Source organism: Mesocricetus auratus, unplaced genomic scaffold (genome assembly GCF_017639785.1).
Source record: "Mesocricetus auratus isolate SY011 unplaced genomic scaffold, BCM_Maur_2.0 Super-Scaffold_100691, whole genome shotgun sequence".
In the NCBI taxonomy this organism is placed as follows: Eukaryota; Metazoa; Chordata; class Mammalia; order Rodentia; family Cricetidae; genus Mesocricetus; species Mesocricetus auratus.
The window spans coordinates 44,412,854-44,426,458 of record NW_024429267.1 but is presented as its reverse complement, the minus strand read 5'-3'; the positions used below and the strand labels follow the sequence as shown (position 1 = coordinate 44,426,458).

At 48.9% G+C, this 13,605-nt stretch overlaps 1 long non-coding RNA gene across 2 annotated transcripts; it reads left to right on the top strand.

The window, feature by feature from the left end:
* The first annotated feature begins 296 nt into the window (after positions 1-296).
* Positions 297-11,652, top strand: LOC121137678. Of its 2 annotated transcripts, none has more exons than XR_005874987.1 (5): positions 297-401; positions 6,092-6,189; positions 6,290-6,505; positions 10,085-10,216; positions 11,404-11,652. It is a non-coding gene; the product is annotated as an uncharacterized LOC121137678 (long non-coding RNA). The 2 variants fall into 2 exon arrangements; XR_005874988.1 differs by having other exon boundaries at positions 11,082-11,652.
* The last annotated feature ends 1,953 nt before the right edge of the window (positions 11,653-13,605 follow it).

Below are 13,605 nucleotides of genomic sequence, written 5' to 3'. Positions count from 1 at the left end.
ATGGTTGGGGGTCACCATAACATGAGGAGCTGTATAGCATTAGGGAAGTTGAGAACCAGTGAATTAGAAGGTTTTTCATTTATATGAAGAGTGACTGTAGGAAGCACCAGGACAGTGTGGGAAAGTGAGGCGGGGAAGGGAAAGTGACAGTAATAGTTTTGTTACTATGAAAGTTACTATTGAGTCACAAACACTCATTGTCACTGAAAAGCCCCTGGGGTATGTCACACAATAATGCCCAAGGCTGTCCCTGAAGAGTGAGGGAACCCACTTGTTCACCCATTCCCAACAGGCACAGTTGGGCCTGGCATTTCCCTTCTGCCCTACACAGGGCCTCAGGGGTCCTAGGACAAAGAAAGGCCTCGTGCACAGGGTCTCCAGTCCCGGCAATTGGAAGTGAGGTTTGTCTAAGCAAAAATGGCAGGAAAAAGGGGACCAGATGGAGCCAATATAAACCATATGTCCACGTTAACGAGTGTGCCGGTGCCCTTTCATGCCAATAGGCACAGGGACAGCAGAAACCTGTTTGTGCCAACCTCTGCGAGTTCGTAGAAAGATTGGTACAACATCAAGCAGGCTGTGGCCTTGCCCTTTCTTCTTCCCCACCCTCTCTGGCTCAGGGTCTACTGGACCATGCCAAGTTTCTACGAATGTGACCAGATTGTTCTGGCTCTGCTTTGGGCAGTGGCAGCAGCTCCTGTACTCAGGCCAGGATGGAAACCGGGGTCAGAGTGCAGTGGGTTCAAGGCGGTGGTGTTGGGACTCCTATGGAGAAGACTCGAAGCCTAGACCCCGGGTCTCCTCTCTCTCAACCTTGTGGCCCCCAGGAGCTGGACAGTAACCAGGGAGGCTTTGGATATTGTGCAGGGGACACGGACCTTCTCTTTATAGGCAGTAGGGTGTGCTGGGCAAGCCAAGGAGGCGCACACTTCCCACCTCCATCTAGACATTGTCTCTGTGAGCAGTGTCTCTCTATCCTCTGCCTCCTTTTGTCACATAGCCGTCTTACCTTCAGTGTACAGATTTCCCTCTTATAAGCCCAGTCTCTTCTAGGATGAATTTATTTCGTCTGATATTTGCAAAGTCCCTATTTCAAAATAAGATCAGATTCACTGATGGCAGGGGATGGAGTTGGATGTATCTTTTAGAGGAATCCAACCCTGGGGCATAGGCTACTATAGTGCCTGGCACATACTTACTGTCAACATGTCAACAGGTGGTGTCTTAACAAGAGCAGACAGGGGAAGCTGAGAGAGATTAGGTGGGCAAACACACACATGCCAGGGTAGATATATATATATATATATATATATATATATATATATATATATATATATATAGAAGCAAAGCACCAGCCATGGTGTTACACCCAAGAGGTCTAACTCAAGTGACTAGGGTAACCTGAACTTGCAGTCAGGTGCAGGGTACAATATCAACTTCCTCTGTGAAAGGGCCATCAATGTCAAATCTTTGCTCCTCAGAAGTTTCCTTATATTCTGCAAGGCCAGCACTGACATCATGTGCAGATGCACAGAGAGCCTTGCACTTCCAAGGCTACCCAAATGCACAGCTTTGGCTTGATGGAGGAGGTGTGTGTGTGTGTGTGTGTGTGTGTGTGTGTGTGTGTGTGTGTGTGTGTGTGTGTAACCTCAGAAAGGAGTTGGTCAGAAGGGTCTGCCCTTCCCCATCCCTCCTTGGAACTCAGACATCTGGACTCAGTCTGGCCCAAGTTAAACCCTTTTCCCTCAACCTTCCTTCCTGGGCCAGGAAGGTGGGTTGAGATGGACAGGCTTGTCTCTCTCTGGTGAGCTCATCGGGATCACTGTGGAGAGCTGAGATCATCCGGTGAGCTGAGTTCATCTGTACTGCGTTGACCTGTGTGCGTTGTCGGGAACATGACATGCTCCAGGAATTAGGACACAGGTTAGCACTGATAAAGCTCATGGAACCGGTGACATGACCCACAGGGCCACTCCCTCTGCCCAAGTCTAGATGCTTGTTCTCCCTCCCTAGACTATCCTAGGACTCCATACCGGTCAAGGACTGGGAAAGCCCCTGCTGCTCTCTCCTGTGGGATAGTCCAATCTTCTCCAGTCTGGCTGCCTAAGACATCCAGGCCTCTGGGGGCTCTTTGGACTGCTCCAGGATCCTCTCTTTTGATAGCAGCTCCCTACCCCCACCCCGGACTGTGTACTGTGGGGTGGAGCCACCAACAAGCCTTAGCCTGGTGTTGACAGAGGTTAAAAGAGATCAGAAAGTTCTGGCACACAGAGGGAGGTTGAGAACAAGGTGGGGAGGGCCAGGGGGCAGCAAAAACTCTAGTGCTCAGCAAGGGCTTCACAGAAAGGCAGGGGCTAGGATGGGGAAGAGGGGGAAGGAAAGCATGAGGTTGGCACACCAAGCTGGAGGGGAGGAACATCACAGACAGAAAGGGTGGCAGTAGCAGGGGCCCCAGGTAGGGATTTCTTGGTTGAATTTAAGGGATAGAAAAATGAGGGGCTGTCAATAAAGTGGCTAGGCTTTGCAGATTCCTATAGGGAAGTGTCTTCCAGAAGGCAGGAGTCACTAGTCTGCTCTAAGCTGTGGCAGGACTGTGCGTAGCTTGGGTTTTTGAAAGGGCTCTTTGGTCCTGCAGAGATGTGGTCACTGGTCTCTAGCATATCAGGAATGGTAGGGAGAGAAGCACCTTCTGAATAAGGAACTCTGGGACCACACAGAGATGTGTATCTAAATGAGCCCCGGGGGTGGGGTGCTGGGGGAGGCTCGCTATGCATCAGGGCTTCTAGGGGTTTTGTTTTGTTTTGTTTTGTTGAGGGCTGGAGACCAGGTTGCCAAGTGCATTGGACAAGTGTTCTACCACTGAGCTAGGCCCCCAGCCCTCAAGTACTTCTGGAGACCTTTGACCCCACTAGACCTTGCTAGATGCTCTTAGTCCTGTGTGCAGCTGTGTGGGAAACAAGGCACACTTGAGTGTCTTCTCCGCCCACATCCCTACACAATCCCTTCGCACAGCTTGCTCACAACTCCTGCCAAAAGCCACAGAAATGAAACCAGCTCGTCTTTCTTCAGAACTTGTGAATTATATAACACACTAACTCACTTGACCACAGAATGCTCTAGAACACCCAGTAAACATTTAGTCACAGGGAAAGATACCAGTTCAGAATGGTGTTTGTGTTCTCTGGCTCCCATAGTGTACCTGGCACTGAGTGGCCACTCAGTTACTCTTTGAAAAAAAAAACACAAAAAACTTGAGTTGTTTCATGGTGACCCTGAGAGGACTTGGGTTAGGTACATATCAGTTGACCTTTCCCCAGGCTCAGGAGCCAGGAACTTAGCTACAGAGCTTCATACATCGATTCTCTGGACTATCTGGGGAGGCTGAACATTTGGGGGAGATTTAGGAGCAAGAAAGACACCAGGGAGAGCCACCTTAGCTTTCCTAGAACATAAGGCACCTATGGGTGCTCAGAGTGCCTACCCTGCCTGAGTCCATTGCCAGGTCATAAGGCAGCTTCTCTTGAGGGCTTTTTTCCTCTTGCTTCTACAGACCGATTCTCTGAACTCAGATGACATTTACAGAGGCTTTAGATGGGTACCGGGAGGTCATCCCGCAAGCCCTCTGTTTGCAAGCTGGAGAGTCCCTCTTGCAGCTCTATAGACAATGGAACACCAGATCTGCCACAAGGAGCCTCTCCCAGGATTCTCCTTGCTTCCAAGGATACCTTTCAGGGATATTTATTAACAGGTTTTGGACAATGAGTTAGAGACTTAGGGAATACCAGAGGAACCAAAGAATTGGAGGTGTCCCTATCACAGGAGCTAGAAGAGACTAGAACTGTCCCCCTTCACGTTCCCATTGGCAGGTGGAGAAACTGAGACTAAGAAAGAAATGGGCTGTTATGGTCACACAGCTTGGTCACACTATCCCAGAGTCCATATTCTGGTCAGTTAGTACTTTTTTGGGAGTGTTGAGGGACATTAGGACAGCTCTGAGCAGGGGGCTACTGAGGATGTAAGGGGGATGACAGACAGACAGGCCTCATGATTCCCCTGGATTCATTGGGAGTGCAGGTGACCACATATCCCAGCAGCCCTTGTGGGGGACAACTCAGTAGAGGAGAAGCAATGCAAGGCTGTGGCCCTGTTCGCCTTGGCCCCCATGTGTATGATGACATCCCCAATATGGCACACTATGGCTATCAGTCCTGGGGCTCACATTGGTTATATTGTCACTTGTAACAAAGTAACATTGTGGCTGCCTAAGGCAGCTGGTATTTGTTGTCTCTGTAACCAGGAGCTCTGGAATATGGCCATATGTGATAGATGTTTGTGTCTCTGAGTACTCGTGGCCTGAGATTGTGCATGTATTCATGAGCTGTCTAGTGTTGTGCTTGTGAATGTAATCAGCAGGTTATCCTAAAAGGAAATTGGCCATAAGATCTTTCACATCTGAATGGTCACTTTAGAGTCAGCCAGCAATTTTCTGCCTGCTAAGACACAGGCAGACTGTGGGAAAACTGTTTTTGAAATAGTTACCCAATATGAAGGGAATTATATAATACACCAACTTATCTGACCACAGAACACCTCGTAGCCTTCTAGTCAAAGGAAAGAATGCCACTTCAGAAAGTTGTGTGTGTGTCCTCTGGTGCCCATACTGCACCTGGTGCTGGGTCAGTGCCAAGACAGCCAGGACTACACAGAGAAGCCCTGTCTTGAGAAACAAAACAAGACTTTCCATGTGCTTGTGGTCCATCTCACAACCTGTGCCTAAGTCAGTTCCAAGGGTTCCATTGACTTCATGTTCACAGTTTGCCAAAAAGGCTGAGAAGCAGAGCAGGCCTTCCCAGGGCCAGTGTAGCAAAAGGTGCTGCTGCCGCTGCTGCTGCTGCTGCTGCTTCTGCTGCTGCTGCTGCTGCAGACACATTGGAGGGCTTGTGTGACCCTGTCTATGCCTGGGTGGTATATGGTGGCAGGGTATCCAGACCTGGTCACTTGCGGGAGCCTACCAGGGCAGGCTCTCAAGGGTGCCCGAGCAACTGGGTGCCCGAGCACCTGGGTGCCCAAGCACCTGGGTGCCCTGCGGATGATCTCATTTAATGTCCCCAGGCTCTCTTCAGGCCCCTTGTGACCAGCCATCAGTTTCTAGCTTTCAACATCGACTCCTCAGCTGACACAATACACCCCAAAGCTAACAGACTACCCTTTTTCTAGGGTCTAGGGACTCACCCCAAACTCATTCACACATAATCCACATATAATCCTCATTCATTATGTACTGCATTCATTCATGCATCCATTTACTCATTCAACAAGTACTTATTGCGTATCCTGAGGTAGGGGGCTCCAGCTTGTTGCCCTCCAAACCCCCAGGTCAGGGTAATGAAAGCACAGCTCTGCAGAACTCTGTGTGGGAGGTTAAGCAAGGAGGAACCTGGGGCTCAGTGGGCTTGTGGCAGTTGGCTGGGGGAAGCATAGAACTGGTGTCACAACTAGTCACTGCGTCAAGCCGGATGGGTTCTGGAGGTTAGTAAATGCATGGCAGTGCCCTCCTGCAGCAGGTCCCCCAGGCTGGGTCTAACATACTCACCCTCCTGAGCCCCAAGGCCTGCTTTGCCTGAGGTCTAACATACCCTCCTGAGCCCCAAAGGCCTGCTTTGCCTGAGGTTGAACCCCACAGCTACAGAGCTGTCTTCTCACCTGCAGAATATGACCCTCTCTTGACTGGACCAAGTTGTTTTTGCTGGAGATGAAGTTACGCCTGTGGTTTGCTAGAAGCTGAAAGAACCTCAGCCCATTCCACCAGACCCACTTCCCCCCCCCACCACCATCTTGTCTTTTTTTTGTTGTTGTTGTTGTTTTTGTTTTGTTTTTCGAGACAGGGTTTCTCTGTGGCTTTGGAGGCTTTCCTGGAACTCGCTTGGTAGTCCAGGCTGGTCTCGAACTTACAGAGATCCGCCTGCCTCTGCCTCCCGAGTGCTGGCATTAAAGGCGTGCGTCACCAATGCCCGGCTCCATCTTGTCTTTTTTGAGTAGCCTATAACTCCCAAGGTGACCTCAGGCCTTCTCACCCTTGTCCCGCCCCCAGGGGCTGCTGTCACCTTGCCTCCCACCTCCCATGGCTCTGAAGTGAACCCACAAGAATGAAATGACCAGGATGGGAGCCCTCCCTATGGTTTCCAGCAGGTCAGTAGAGACAGTTTCCACTAGCAAGCTCTAACAGAGAGGCCACAACACAGTCCCTAGCAGGTTGGAGTTATTTTCTTGACAATTTGTTTTCAAACAGATCATCACTGCAAACCACCTAATGGTGCCTTCACAATGAGAAGTTATCATCTGGGAGCTGGTGAGGTGGCTTAATGGTTACAAACACTGGCTGCTCTTACAGAGGATCTAAGTTTGGTTCCCAGCACCCACATGGAGGCTTACAACCACCTTTAACTCCAGTTCCAGAGCATCTGATACCTTCTTCCAGCCTCCGAGGGCACCATGTATACAGGAGGTGTGTATACATGCATGCAGGCATTCATATATAGACATAAAATAAACTTAAAAGATAAAGCATTTATCATCATTCTGGGGATGTAGCTCAGTTGCTGGGCAGCCTAATGTATAGGCCTTGAGTTCAAACTCTGGCACTGCATAGATCAGCATTTAGGTAGAGGCAGGGAGACCAAGAGTTCAAGGTCATCTTTAACCACTCAGGGAACTAACTGGAGGCCAGCCTTGACTAGAAACTCTGTCTCAAAAACAGAAAATCAGCATCCAAGTATTAGCAGTCATAGGTTTGTCTTGATAATCTATGTTAATAGGGTCCCAATCACTATTTCTTAGGATTTTTAAGACTATTAATGCATGACATAGGTGTGCAGGCACACGCTGATTCTCTCCTTCCACCTTGACCTGGGTTCTGAGGATCCGGTCAGTAAGTTTTCATGGCAAGTGCCTTTACCCACTGAACTGCTATGCTCTCCCTCTACACTAGTCCAGAAGTACTTGTGTCCACCTGTTCTCTGTGTGTGCGCCCAAGCCCCATGATCCCTTAGTACCTGAAACTGCTCAGACCTACAACACAGATGAGGTACAAAGGAGTTGCTGGGGGAAGGACTGAAGCTAGAGGAACTCGGTAAAGAAGTGCCCTGCGCCCTGCCGCTCAGCAACACCGGACTGCAGGACCTCCGAGCGCTTAGAGGACAAGGGCTTCTGGCCCCTCCACTGCCCTCACCTTCGTGGGTCCCAAAGGTAGCTGTAAGGCAGATCCCAGGCCTGTGTTTCAAAGACCTTAGCTCCCTAGGGTTGCAGGGACGTGGGCAAGGCTTTGTTTACCCCATTCACTAGCTCAAAGCCACAAGACAGTTCTGGAGCAATTAAGTGTTGGCATGCCACAACCCCAGCCGCTCTTGCACAAGAATCTGTTAATTCAGTGCCAGGAGTCCTAGTAGGGTTTCTGGTTTTACTCCCCCCTACCAATGCCTGAGGGCTTTAATTAAACCCAAAGGGAACTCCTGGAAAGAGAGAGCCCATACTGAGCCCCTTGGGTAGCTTGTGAGGAGGTGGGTTGAGGCACAGGCAGGTAGGGTTAGAAGCCTGACTCCAGCTCTCTGAGGATTTAGAAGTGTCACTTTCTCAGGCCTCACTTATCTGACCTGTAGCCAACAAATGACACTTTCTGCTTGCTGTTCCCAGGTGCAGTTGACTCCAGAAAGGCATTGTCCCTGTCACAGAACTTTCACCCCAGTCTGTATAAAGAAAGAAATAGTCAGCTGGGTGTTGGTGGCGCACGCCTTTAATGCCAGCACTGGGGAGGCAGAAGCAGGCCGATCTCTGTGAGTTCGAGCCTGGTCTACAAGAGCTAGTTCCAGGACAGCCTCCAAAGCCACAAAGAAACCCTGTCACAAAAAACCAAAAAAAAAAAAAAAAAGAAAGAAAGAAAGAACCAGTCAGTGTTCTCCTGAGAAACGGAGCTGATATGATGGAGGGAGCTGGAGAAATGGCCCCGAGACTGACAAGCAGGAAATCTGGAGAGGAGTGGGTGGGTTTGACACTTTAGCCAGACTTCTGCCTCCCTGCTTGTGACAAAGGCCTACTCCAGGAAATCTATGTTTGTTCTGGAAGCCTTCAGCTGACTGATGGAGTCCCACCCTCCTTATCCAGAATAATCGCCTTCATTTAGGTGTTAGTCACCGCAACATCTAGTGTTTAAACAGTGGACCCCGTGGACACGTAACATTTGACCATCACAGAAGTATCACTCATTTTTTGTATATGAGGAAAATGAAGCCCAGGTCCTGTGCTGACTGCTTGAGGCTGGAGGAGGGAATATAGGATATGGACACTGGATGGGTGCTTGTAAGACTCAGGCTTAAACCACACTTGTTGGCCGGGGTGGCACACGCATTTAATCCCAGCACTAGGGAGGAAGAGGCAGGCAAATCTCTGTGAGTTTGAGGACAGCCTGGTCTACAGATCTAGTTCTAGGACAGTCAGGGCTACATGGAGAAGCTCTGTCTTGAAAACACACACACACACACACACACACACACACTCACACACTCACACACATACCTGGCTGCCTTTCTCATGTCCATGACAGGTAGTGGCTGTTACCCTTCTATTGTCAGCATGCAGAAGGGATGGAGATGTTATTGGACCTAGGCAGAGGCAGAAAGAGCAGGATCCAGCTTTCCATTATCAGAGGAAAATTCTGTGGTGTGGGGCAGAAGAGCCTGTCTCCTTCCAGGGACTCCCGAAATGGGAAGAAGCTCAGAGCCACTGACCAAGCACAGATGATGTCCCCAAGTGTGTGGGTCTGGAAGGAGTCCTGCCTCCTGAGATCCTGGCTGGCTATGGAGTAGTCCTTGAACTCCAATTGGACCAGCCACCCAGAGTACAGAAACCCCTCCACTGAGACCCAAGATCCTCACTGCAACCACAGCCTGGTTCCTTGAAGTTTCTACCTAGGTTTGAAAAACTGGTCTTAAAGGCAGAGGCCAACAGTCAGCCATACTTCCTTCTTGCTGGCTGTATACAAGTTACCTATCCTGTGCTCTGTCCCATATAGAGATTAATTGTGGCACCTTCCTGTACGGTTACTTTAGGGGAACCTGAAGTTGGCAACAGTCACAGCGTCTGGCCAAACACTTGAACATTATTTGCTAACTGAATTTTTAGCAACTGTCCCCCAACTGTCCTCCCTGACCATACACACACAGATCTACTTCCCCTCTGAGTCCCTAATCTCTCCCTCCCTAGCCATCCCCCTCTCTTTGAGACAGGGTCTCAGATAGCCCTAACTGGCATGAACTCACAGAGAACTGTCCACCTCTGCCTCCTGAGTGCTGGGATTCAAGACATTTGCCACCACAGTGCAGCCTTTGCTCACTCTCTTGGATTCTGTCTTCCTTTTGTGCCAGGATCCCATTCTCTTGGCAGAAAGGATGCAGGGGAGGTATTTAAATACCTATGAAATCACAGACCAAGGCCCCTGTTGTGGGTGATAATCACATGGCTTAGGATAGAAAGACAGGGGAAAAATAAGGGGATACAGGAAGGGAACACAGGGGCTAGCCCCAGGGTCTCATCAAAGCCTTTCAGTTCTAGCTCAGGGCTATGAGATGGCTCAGCAGGTAAGGGTGCTCACCACCAAGCCTGATGACCTGAGTTCAGTCTCCAGAGTCCACATGGTGGAAGGCAAGAACCAACGTCTTTCCGAAAGTTATCCTCTCACAGCCTCCAGATGTGTGCTGTGGCATGTGTATGCCACATGCGTGCTCTGGTACGTGTATGCCTCCCTCTAAAATGAATAAATGCTAAAAAAAACACTTAAGAATTCCTGTACAACTGGCAGCATTTGCTGTGAAGGATGTCCACACAGAGACAAGATTCCTTTAATACAAATGTATTTTAAATAAGAATGCTGAGTAACAATGAATCCTGCTAAGGTCTAGATGGGGTGTATATATGTCCTTTCTTCTTTGCTAGCTGTAAATCTGCTGTTTTCTAGAAACATCACAAGAAATTTCCATCTATAGTAAAAAATGGGTCCTAACACCCTTGTCACTCACTGCTTTTATCTTATTAGGTTGCAGTCCTGTCCTAAACACCTCTAATCTCACCCTACACCTTCATTTATCAAAGAAGAGGGTAACATCTGGTGTGGTGCTATACTCCTTTGAACTCAGAACTAAGCAGAGGCAAAGGCAGATGGATCTTGGTGAGTTCAAGACCAGCCTAGTCTACGTACTGAGTTCTAGGCCAGCCAGGGCTACACAGTGAGCCCCTGTCCCCAAAAAGAAGAAAGCCTTGTGTAGTGGTGCTCATCTTTAGTCCTAGCACTTGGGAGGCAGAGGCAGTGGATAGCTGACCTGGTCTACATGGAGAGTTCTAGGACAGACAGAGCTACATAGAGCTTGGTTAAAAAATGGGGGGGGGCAGTTGCAGGGAGAAGAGGAGGAGAAAGAGGAGGAGAAGATGAAGTAGAAGAAGGAGAGGAGGAGAAGAAGAAATTAACAATAAGATGACAACTGGGTAGTGGTGGTGCATGCCTCCCAGCACTTGGGAGGCAGAGGGAGGCAGATCTCTGTGAGTTCGAGGCCAGCCTGGTCTACAAAGTGAATGCCAGGACAGGCTCCCAAGCTACACAGAAAAACCCTGTTTTAAAAAACAAAACAACAAAAATCAGTAAGAAGATGGCAAAGAAACAAAAGCAGAAGTTTCTTAGCAACCATTTGGGAGGGGCCTTTAAGAGCTCCCAAGTCGCCAGGCGTTGGTGCCTTTAATCCCAGCACTCGGGAGGCAGAGGCAGGCGGATCTCTGTGAGTTTGAGGCCAGCCTGGTCTACAGAGCGAGTGCCAGGACAGCCTCCAAAACTACACAGAGAAATCCTGTCTTGAAAAAAAAAAAAAAAAAAAAAAAAAAAAGAGCTCCCAAGTCCTGTATGTAGCTTCTAGTAAGAGGATTAGACATTACTGCTGAGAGGTTCACAGCCGTACTTGGGTATATCATGTCTTTCCCCAAGCACTTCTTTTTCTACCAACCCTCTACTTAAAGCTGGCTCATATTAAAATTATTTTCTTCAGCAAAGCCGAGAATCTCTCTCCCAGGAAGTAGAGTTCTCCGAAAGAACGCAGGCTGCTGCAGGCAATGGCATGGAGCTTACTAACCATGGAAATGCGGCTGCAGCTGGTTGGGACTGCCGCCTTCCCATCGGTGCCACACATCTATCTTCCGCCTTTGCCTGACTGGCTCCAGCTTGTCTGCTGTCCTTCACGTTCCTCTTCCTCACGAGGCTTCCCAACCTTCACTAAATCGTGGACTCCACTGCTCCGTCTCAACTTGCCTCTCCTTGACATGGAGTCTCAGCTCTGACAAGAACCCATTTGTCACCTCTTTTCCCCCCAGCACCCTGGCCCACACAGGCCTTTTCCTGGAATCTGCCATCTGCCTCCCCAACAGCTCAGGAGGCCATCAGCCAAGGTGAGAAGAGAGACCAAAGACAGCTTGTGCCTGGACACAGAGGGGAAGATGGCCAGTAGGACAGAGGCTCGGCCTGAGGACCTGCCCATCAAAAATCCCTGGTTGATGATATCACGAATCACAACAGGAAACAGCTTCACAAAAGAAGCCTACAAAGGGGCTGGAGAAATGGCTCAGCAGGTAAAGGCACTTACTGCCAGAGGACAAATTACAGACACAGACACAGACACACACACAGACACACACACAGACACACACAGACACACACAGACACACAGACACACAGACACACACACACACACACACACACACACACACACACCATGGCAAGACTAAAGAAAATGAGTCATGGTGGTGCATATCTTTAATCCCTGCACATGGGAAGTAGGGGCAGAGGCAGGCAGATTTCTGTGAGTTCAGGGTCAACCTGGTCTACAGAGCAAGTTCCAGGTCAGCCAAGGCTACATAGCAAAACCTTGTCTCAAGACAAACAAACAAACAAACAAACAAAAACAAAAACAAAAAAACTTTAACTGGTGAAAACATGAATCTAGAGAGCAGCAAGTGTCACTTTCTGGATTACCTCGAGGACAGTGTGGCCCACTATATTTTTTTTTCAAGGATGACTTAGAAATGGAAACGTTAAGAAGTAACAATTTCTTTGGCTAACTGGCACCTCCACACCCTGACAAGTGGAACTGATGTCATCTTGAAGTCATTTCTTTTGACTCAGATTTGTTTGCAGTAGAGGCATAGGTTTTGTAAATGATTCTTTTTTCCTCTTTTTTGGTTTTTCTTTTTTGAGACAGGGTCTCTCTGTGTAGCTTGAATGTCCTGGAACTCGCTCTGTAGACCAGACTGACCTGGAACTCAGAGCTCCAACCTGCCTCTGCCTCCCAAATGCTGGGATTAAAGGCATGCACCACCACTGCCCAACTGCAAATTACATTTTCATTAATCTACCATGTGTTTGAGTGCATGTGTGTGGAGTTTCGAGGACAACTTGAAGAAATTGGTTCTCTCCTTCTACTGTGTGGATCCCAGGGAATGAACTCAAGTTGTCAGGCTTAGCAGCAAGCACCTTAACCCACTGAGCCATCTTGTTAGCCTGGCATTGCTTTTTAAGCAAAAACAAACAAACAACATGTTATGCAGGTTCTCTAAAAATAAACTAAAAACAAAACATAAAGACAAAAACAAACAAAGAAAACAAAAGACAACTTGAGCCAAGCAGACATCTTGGCCATAATTTCTTGTGTGTGGCCAGAGGCCTTGATCCTGGGGATCTCTAGAGCCTCCTGGACATCTCCTGATCTCTAGAATAGGGTTGGAGGTGAACTGCCTTGGAGAATCCCCAAATGAAGACCTGCCTCTGGAAGCAGGTTGTGTTGTGTTGTGGGATACCCACCATGCTCACACATGGGCTTAAGCCAATAGAAAGTCTTCGTTAGCTGGATGACAACTACACTAGGTGTTTGGGATCCCAGTGTAGGACTGAGCCTTCCTCAGGGGGAGCTTTAAAGCACAAAAACCATGTTCTGGGTTGACACACTTCAGCTAACAAGAACAATTAGCCAGAAGAGGAACTACAGAAGCCAAATAGCAAGGTTAGTTCATTTAGAGACTTCCCCAGATTAAATCTTTGTTTTTAGTTTTGGCAGGTGGTGCTGTCTATGTGCTGAATTTTACAACCTGAATGGTACTTCCATCATGGAGTCAGTTGTGCTAAGGTCTGGGGGCCTACTGAGGTCTGGGGCCCTGTTACAGCTCCCCTCCAGCCAGAGGCCCCAATCCTACTCTCAGCTTCATGGACAGAAGTCAGGGTCCACAGTGCTCCCCCTGTGCCCGTCAACCAGCCCCTGAAGCCATTCCAAAGGTAGGGACAAAGCAAAGCAGGTGCCTCAGTCTTTCTCCTTAGCCCCTACATCCCATCTCACACAGTGGCTCCTAAGCCCTGTCACTGTAACCCCTGAGCTCAAGTTCCCAGCCCTCCAGGGCACAGCTGGCTGCCAGGCAGTCCTCACCTACTTGCACATGTGGGTACCAGTACAAGATGTCCCTCTGGTCCAAAGCAAAGCAAGCAGCAGCAGCCTGTACGGGAAGACTTTGCTTTCTTTCTTTTTCACT